A 9,733-nucleotide genomic window follows, 5' to 3' on the forward strand; every position below is an offset into this window, starting at 1 on the left:
TTCTAGCTACCGGAGCAAAAGACTCATCAAAATCAATACCCTCTTCTTGATCGTAACCTTGGGCCACTAATCTAGCCTTGTTACGAACAACTTGTCCATCCTCACCAAGTTTATTTTTAAACACCCACTTAGTACCGGTAACTTTCTTACCATCCGGATGAGGTACTAGTGTCCAAACCTTATTCTTGTCAAATTGAGCAAGCTCCTCTTGCATTGCTTTAACCCATGATGGATCCTCAAGAGCTTGTTTGACATTATTGGGCTCTATTTGTGACAAGAGAGCAAGATTGCTAGGTTCGGTTTGCCTTTTGGTGGATGATCTTGTTGTTACTCCTTGAGAGGGATCACCAATGATGAAGTCATGAGGATAACCCTTCATAGACTTCCATTCTCTAGGCTTTCGGATAGGTGTAGAGTTTTGATGAACTTCTGGTGGTCTCACTGTTTCAGTTGCTCGTGCCTGCTCAGGAGACAAAACGGAAGTGTCTCCTCCAATCTGACGAGACAAAACTGTACTGGCAGATTCTTCATTCTGGACAGATTTGGGATTTTCTTTGCTTGTTCCAGCTCCTTCTCTATCTGAATCATTATCTATCACAGTACTGGGAATTAAGTTAGAATCACAAAAAGTAACATGTATGGATTCCTCTATTGTCCTATGCTCCTTGAGATAAACTCTATAGGCCTTGCTTGTGGTGGAATATCCAACAAACATTCCTTCATAGGATTTTGGATCAAATTTTCCAAGATTTTCTTTATTATTAAGCACAAAGCATTTACATCCAAAAACATGAAAGTACTTAAGATTTGGAGGGGTTCCTTTCCATATCTCATAAGGAGTTTTCTTTAACCCTTTTCTAATGATTGTTCTATTCAAAATATAACATGCTGTGTTCACAGCTTCAGCCCATAAAGATTTAGGAATTTCATTCTCACATAGCATGGCCCTAGTCATTTCTTGAAGGCTTCGATTCCTTCTTTCAACCACCCCATTTTGTTGGGGTGTTCTAGGACATGAAAAATTATGAGAAATCCCTAAGTCATCACAGAATTTTTCAAAGTCTTGATTTTCAAATTCTCTTCCATGATCACTTCTCAAATGGGCAATTTTCAAATCCTTTTCATTTTGAATTTTCTTGCAAAGGGTGGAAAAAGCATAAAATGCATCATTCTTATGAGCAAGGAAAAGTACCCAACCGAATCTAGAGTAATCATCTACCACTACAAGACCATAGTGTTTACCTCCTAAACTTTGAGTTCTAGTAGGACCAAAGAAATCAATATGCAACATTTCTAATGGCCTTTTGGTTGAGATTCCATCTTTTGATTTAAAAGAGGATTTTACTTGCTTGCCCAATTGACATGCATCACAAGTAAGATCCTTATCAAACTTGATGTTTGGAATTCCTCTAACCAAATTCCTTTTAACTAGCTTAGAAATTTGGTACATGCTAGCATGTCCCAACTTTCTATGCCAAAGCCATTTTTCAGATTCAAAAGATGTAAAACATGTTACATTTTGTTCCTTTAAATCCTCAAGAGTTAATCCATACACATTGTTGCATCTCTTGGCTTCAAATAAAATATCCCCAGTTTTCTCACAAACAACCAAGCAAACAAACTTCTTAAAAATAACATCAAAACCTAAATCACAGAATTGACTAACACTAAGTAAGTTATGTTTCAAACCATTTACAAGAAGCACATCATTTATACAAGATGAAAAGTTTTTACCAACTTTCCCAACAGCCACTATTTTTCCTTTTGCATCATCTCCAAAAGTGACAAGCCCTCCATCAAATTCATCAAGCTTTATGAAGAAGGTTGTCTTTCCGGTCATGTGCCTAGAGCATCCGCTGTCCATGTACCACATATTTTCTTTCTTCTTGGATGCTAGGCATACCTACAAAATAAGCTTAAGTGACCTTAGGTATCCAAATTTTCTTGGATTCTTTCACGTTAAACCATCTCTTATGTCCCAAATCATTGTAATAAAAAACAACCTTGTAAACTTTATCACCTATCATTCTTTCACCAAAGAAACATTGAACTGGAAAATGACCACTTCGGTTACATAGTCTACAAAATCTTGGAGTTGCTGCTTTGTTAAAGTAAGTTGGGTCTTGATACTTTACATCATTTGAAGATGAAGCAATGTTTTCAAAATGTGATTTTTCAGATTTATAAAATCCCAACCCAGCTTTATCATAAAGAGGTTTTTGACTAGCCAAGATTTGATTCAAATTTTCAGAACTTTGGGTGAACTTAGCTAAGTCTTCCTTAAGTCTTTTAACCTCTTTGAGCAACTCTTCATTTTGCTTAAAACAATTCACATATGCAAGGACAGAATGGTCATTTTCACAGCTTCTAACTTGGGCTTTTAACTGCTTATTCTCTTCCACAAGATCACAAGCAGTTTCGGCCTCTCTTAGTTTTTCTTTGAGAAAATCATTTTCAGCTTTAAGAATGAAATTTTGTTGTTCAAGATCTTGATTCTCAGTTAGAAAACATCTTATTTTTTCAGAGAGGTGATCTATCATAAGATGAAGGTCTTCAGTGTCAGGGTTTTGAAATGATACCTGATCTACCTCATTTGCCATGAGACAAGGCTGTGACTTGGTCTCGGTTTCCTCATCATCATCATCATCTGAGTCATTCTCCAAGTCTTCCCATGTGGCCATCAGTCCCTTCCTCTTCATTCTTTTCGGCTTCTCCTCCTTTTTCAACTTGGGACAATCAGATCTGAAGTGACCCATTTTCTTGCAATTGTAACAAGTTACTTTGCTAAGGTCTTTCTTCATCTTCCTTGAGCTGCTGCCTTTGCCTTTGAGCTTCACCATTTTCCTGAATTTTTTTGCAAACAACACAAACTCATTTTCAGAAGAGTTATCACTGGATTCATCATCCAGAGGGTTAGTCATAGAAGAAAAAGCAATTCTTTTCTTTTTTGAATCTTTTTTCAAATAGGTGTTTTCAAAGGCTAGAAGATTTCCTCTCAAATCATCAAGTGTCATGGAATCTAAACTACTGCTCTCAGAAATAATTAAATATTTTGTTTCCCACTTTTTTGTGAGACATCTCAACACTCTTCTCACTAGCACAGATTCAGAATGTGTAATTCCCAGAGCATCTAAGCCAACAATGATGGAGTTGAACCGTTCGAACAGTTTATCAATGGACTCTCCTTCCTTCATTGCAAACATTTCATATTCCCTGTTCAACATGTCTGTCCAAGTCTTCTTTACAATGGTGGTTCCTTCATGAGTGATTTGCAACTTGTCCCAGATTTCCTTTGCCGTTGTGCATCGTGATACTCGTCGGTATTCCTCAAAACTGATAGCACAGTTGAGCAGATTTATTGCCTTGACATTTAACTCCACCTTCTTCCTATCTTCCTCGGTCCAGCTTGCTTCTGGTTTAAGAGTGACTACTCCTTCAGCACTTGTGGTAGATGGGAATTGAGGACCTTCTAGGATGATCTTCCATAGTCTGTAATCTACTGCTTGTACAAATATCTTCATCCTCTCCTTCCAATAGGTATAATTTTTTCCATTGAAAAGGGGAGGTCTGTTGCTTGATTGACCTTCAGCCAGATTGTAAGACACCACATTTGCGCCACTGTTTTCTGCCATGAGGATCTTTACTCCAAGATGCAAAGCTTGATCTCTTTGAGACCAAGCTCTGATACCAATTGATGGTTTCAGTGGCTAAGAGAAGGGGGGGTTGAATCTTAGCCACTTTTTTACGATGCTAACACTTGCTGACCTTCAGAGAAGACTTTTCTGTTTTTGCTCGTCACTGGACACGAGCAACTTTGTTTTGTCTCGTCCCTTGCCATGAGACTTTTCTTTTTGTCTCATCACTTGGCACGAGATAATTCTGGTTTTTGCTCCTGTGTAGTAGAAAACAGAAATGGAGTAGAAAGGAGAAGAAGATTGCACCCAGATATATCCTGGTTCGGCTGCTAAGTGCAGTGCAGCCTACATCCAGTCTCCATCACAAACATGATGGAATTTCACTATAATCAATCTGATTACAACTTGTAAAGTGCTAACCCAACTTACAAGGGGATTCCCACAGAATCATAAAACACAACATAGATGAACAAAGGACCTCTAAGACATCTATGGCTTTTTCCTTTAATTTTGCACTCTCTGCCTTTTTCCGCTCTATGGCTTTTTCGTACAAACCTCACTTGTTTGCCTTTTTTCCATGAGACTCAAGACATGACAAAATTAAACAGAAAAATACTAAACTGAATACATTGAAGGAGAAGAGAAAACTGTTAGCTCAGGTAGCTCTGAGAACTCTGTGCCTTGCACTCTCAAATTTTCTCCTTGCTTCAAACAGTGGTTGTTCTCCCTTTTTAAAGAAGAGGAAAGCCTCCACACTTGAAGCCAAAACCGAACCAACTTCTTCTTCCTTCAACAACACAGAACCGGTTCGGCCACACAGAGAGAGAAGAGATAACCATGCATTAACCAACATGCAATTACCTCTAGTCCTTCCTTGATCATCACTCTTCATCAATCCGGGCACTCCATCCTTGGCTTCCTTTCCAAGATGGATTTCTGGCCCTTGATGCTTCATGATGATGATGACTTCATCTGCTTCAATCTCTGCCTTCAACCATCACTTCGCCACTCTAGCTACTCCCTGTGGTGGTTGAGCAGAATCAAAGACAAGCCATGCTTCAAGAATCTCCCTTGCTGGCCGAATCTTCATCTTCCTTTTCTGAGCATGAAGGATCCGAGATTACCTCACCAAATCTAACCACATTTGGTGACAATCTCAGCCACTACATACTTTTCTTTTTCCTGCCATCATTAACTTGATGGTCTTGATGCATGCAGCTTCTTCCTTTTCTTGGTTGAAGAACATTTCTTCCATTGTTTCCTAGACAAGGACCGAAGAAAGAAGAAGAAAGAGATGAGAGAGAATGAAAGAATCTGAAGAAAAGCAATGTAGAGTGGTTAAACACATTAAATTTGAGAATAGCTTGCTTTTACTTCCCTTAGCTTAGAGTGGCGTGTTTGTCATAATAGCCATCAATCAAATCAGCTGAATTTCTCTCTCATGTTCCCCATGCATTAATTAACAATGTAATAGATTTTGAAATCCATCACATGGTTAAAGACTTGGTTCCGTTGGAAGCACTTTGCTTTCATTTTTCCTTGGTTTCGGACCAAGATTGGAATCATTTATCACTAATAGAATTTGGGCTTGTAACATTGAGATTAATACTGGCCCATTTGGTTAACATTTGCTTTCCTGATAAAATTGATTTCGGATCAAGCATAGAGCACATAAGAAAGCATTTGTTTGGGCTTGCAACAATAATATTTATTCTGGCCCATTTAATAATTCAGCCTCATGTAGCAATGCTGATTTTTAATTTTGGGCTAGCAACATCTTTGTTTTCCGGCCCAAGGTAAAATCTGCGCAACAAAATTATTAATTAAGCAAATGTGAATTAAGATCAAATTAATAATTTTGTAATTAAATATTTTAATAATGTTTTTTCATCATCAAATTAATTTAGAGTTTTCCAAACTCATCGTTAAGATATAATGTAATCACGTGTAGTCGTGTAAGGTTAGATTTGAAATATGATGATGTGACATGTATGTTATAATGCGTCTTTAATTTTCGAAATGGATAATTTTAAGATGAATACTAGTGGATGAATATAGATGAAGAAAAGAGAATTGAGGGTGTAACAGTGTTATAGAAATTTGAGTAACGAAAAAAAAAATAAAACGGTGATAAAAAAATAGAAATAAAAAAGTCAATATAAATGAGATCAATTAACAATGATTTTGAAATTTTATGGTATGTAGCTGATAAAAAAATTGTGAAAAATAGATATATAAAATAATTAAAAAATAATTGCAATATTAAAAAATTGATGACCAACATTAGAAATTGAATTATGTTATATATATAGGTTGAGGTGTTGGACTAATAAGTGAATATTATTGATTGAGTAGCATTTCTGTTTTTAAATTAATTATAAAAAACAGTTTATAAATTTGTCAATGATTGAGTAGCATTTCTGTTTTTATAAATATGTATATAATTCTGTTAATGATTAAAATTATTTATTTGTGTTTATGTAACTTAAAATTTTGAAAGATATTATTTAATTTACAATATATTATTAGATAGTGTTAGTAAAAAAAAGACTTAATAACTTTGGAATGATTTAATGTGGGTATTTGAATTGAGTTCTCACTATTTACATCGACTTTTAACAAATAGTGAATATATATATATATATATATATATATATATATATATATATATATAGAGAGAGAGAGAGAGAGAGAGAGAGAGAGTCAATAGAAAATCTAATCGAGAATTATATTATAGATACAATAGAAATTATTGAATCATGGGAATTGATATTTTGAATAATAAGTAGGGTTAGAAGGAAAATTTGATGATGTTTTCAAATTGATTTTCTCACATTCATCCATTTAAGAAAATAATATACGTATTTATCTTATTTAATTTACAGAATTTCTATTTTAGCTATTTTATTTAAAATTACACCGTTGCAATACAACTTGTTAACTTTTATTAATCATATATGAGTATAACAATAAAGTCTTACCTCATCAAGTAGGATAGAATAAATCATATATGAATATGTAATAAAAATTTATATATATTTTTTTAGTAATTATTAAAAATATTTATACAAAAATATAATATAGAATAATACGATATGAGTAATAATTAGACTACCTAATTCATCTTCTAATTATTCTATTAATACTAAAATGAGTAAAAATTTTAAATATATATTATTTTTTAAAAATATAAAAAAGATAAAAATGCAAAAATTTATTTATTAGAAATTAGAAAGATAAGTTAGGACTCTTACTTATTTTTAATAAACTAAATAGATTAGTAAAAAGTAAACTTAAAAAATATTAATAAAAACATAAATTAAATAAATACTTTTCATGCCATATAGGTATATACACTAATATATTATATATTTATATTGCATATCATACATACGATGTTAGTTAAAACAAAAAAACGTGAGAAAAATAAATTCATGAGAGAATGTTACTTCACTTAAACCAAAACTCACAAATAATATATAAATAGATAGATAGATAGATTCAGAAAAATTATATTGTTATATAAAAAATTATTATTATTATTATTATTGTTATTATTATTATTATTATTATTATTATTATTTTAACATCTGTCACTATTCAAAATAAAAGCTCAAATGAGAACGAAATTAATTTTAGTTTGACACATTTGGAAAGAAATTAATGCATTAAATAAAATGTGAATGCATTTATAACAGTTTTTAATGTTTGATGTTTTAAATAAAATAATACTACACATTTAAATTTTTGTATGAACCAAGTCAAACTAAGTTAAGGAATAAAACTTAAAATAATGTTAACTGTAATTAATTTTTATTATGTTAGACTAACTTAAGAGATTTAATTAACAAAAAAATTTAAATGTGTAATATTATTCTTTTAAATATATACTTTACTAGGCGGATATTTGTAATTTTGTTTAACATATTTATATCTAGGGTGTTTAATATCCAGGCTAAATTTAAAATATATTTTTTATTTAAATTTGTCATTTTTATCTTATGTCATTTTTGGGACAATTTCGAGTATACTCAATACATCTGAAAATCGTATTTTACAAATAAAATATATATTTTACAGTAAAATTAATAACAAAATATTATATTTTTATATATTAATTATTATTTTTTATTTTATATATTATTATTTTTAATTTAAAATAATTTATTTTGATATAAATATTATATAACTTTTAATTATTAAATTTAATTTTAAAGATACAATTTTATTCATTTATTATATAAATTTAAAAAATCATAGACATTAATTATATATCAGGTCAATCTAGTTTAACAACGCAATTCCCCTATTTATACCTAGTAACTTAAGTTATCTACTACTGTTTCCTTTTATCTTTCTTTTCTATTCAAAATAAAGCTCTATTTTCTTTTTGCAACTAAAAGATGGCTTTCAAAAATGCTATTTTGATTGCAATTTTAGCCGTAATTGTTATAATCCCTTCCAAGGTTCTGGCTCGGGACTTCCCAGCAAAAGCTTGTCCTCCACCATCAGGAGCAGGTGTGTTGTAGCAATTGCTTTATATATCATCAAAATGTTTATAAAGGGCTTTTAAATTACTTGTTAACTTTAAATTTTTAGAAAGTTTAAGACTAATAATCTAATAATAAATTAATAATACACGAGAATTATATCTGATTTATTCGTATTAAAAGTTGTTTTTGTGGAATTATTGTTAAATTAATTTTAAATTTTTTAAAAAATTAGTCATTAAAAATATATTTGATATAAATCGAAAATTTTTATGACAAAATTAAAATAAATAAAATATATAAATATTTTTAAAATTTTTAAAAAATTTTAAGGATAAAAAATATACTTTACTCGTGGATTAAAAAAAATGTGATTGTGTACCTGCAGCTAATACAATAGAAGATATAAATCAAATTGGTGGAGCAGATGGGTTAGGAAGGCGTGTTACTGTCTTGGAGGGTGGAAAACAAATCAACCCAGACTGTCGCAATCTTTGTTGTTTTATGGGACAGAATGTATGTTGCTAATTACATACAACTCAAAGATGTAAATTTAATAATTTATTACATCTATCTAAGTTAAATATTGTAAAAATTAAGTAAGGAAAAAGAAATAAAATGTATACCATATGCTAGACTTTAACTTGGTATACCATAGGTTGAATAATAATCAATAGCGTTAAAAATTAAATTAATAAAAGTTATATAATATTTATATCAAAATTAATTTAGGTTGACTAGAATAATATCCTTGCTTAGTAAAATAAATTTTCGATAATCAAAATCATGGCAAAATTAGTAAAGTATATATTTAAAATATCAAACATTAAAAAAAAGTTACAAATGTATTCGCATTTTATCTTGAATGCATTAATTTCTTTCAAAATGTGTCAAACTAAAATTAAATTCTTATTTTGACCTTGTATTTTGATTAGTGACAATAATAATAATAATTGATATAACTGTTGTGATAAGGTTGTAATGTGGATGTCCATTTATTGTGAGCGGTTCACATTCTCTAAAGTGAATGGCATTAAAAAGGTTTTAAAAAAGTAAGTATGTAATCTCTATAAATAGTAAAATGTAGTTTCACCTTCGTATAAGTAATAACAACAATCTCTTCTCTCTCTTATACTATTCTCTATTTCTTATACTACAATATTAATATATTAATTATATTGTGATAGTAATTGTAGTGAATAGTAATACTAGAGTTTCTTATTTACCAAGGTTGCGAGAACCGGACCGGTCAATGAACCGGTGAGGTTACTGGTTCAATGGTTCATTAGTTTAACCGGAGTTTAACCGGAATTCAACCGGTTTAATTAAATATTAAATAAAATTATTAAAAATCTAAAAATAATTTTAAATATATAAATTTAATAATTTCTAACTTAATAAAATTTAAAATTTCACATAATAAAGAGCAGAACTTGAAGAAGAGAGCTATGTAGAGTCAGCACTTAAGCATAAATATGCAGCGTATACATATAGTATTCTTCCATACATACATTTTTGAAACATTTTTGAAACAAGACTAAAAATACACAAGCATAAAAATCAAAACCATGTAAATAACATGACACTTATGTCTAAATTGTTAATAAC

The 9,733-nt window shown here is 30.8% G+C and overlaps 1 long non-coding RNA gene across 1 annotated transcript; it reads left to right on the forward strand.

Annotated features, from left to right (window-relative positions):
• Nucleotides 1–7,925: 7,925 nt before the first annotated feature.
• LOC140183894 (uncharacterized) lies at nt 7,926–8,795 on the forward strand. Its single transcript, XR_011880403.1, has 2 exons — nt 7,926–8,153; nt 8,514–8,795. It is a non-coding gene; the product is annotated as an uncharacterized lncRNA (long non-coding RNA).
• The last annotated feature ends 938 nt before the right edge of the window (nt 8,796–9,733 follow it).

This window comes from Arachis hypogaea, chromosome 1, assembly GCF_003086295.3.
Source record: "Arachis hypogaea cultivar Tifrunner chromosome 1, arahy.Tifrunner.gnm2.J5K5, whole genome shotgun sequence".
Classification (NCBI taxonomy): Eukaryota; Viridiplantae; Streptophyta; class Magnoliopsida; order Fabales; family Fabaceae; genus Arachis; species Arachis hypogaea.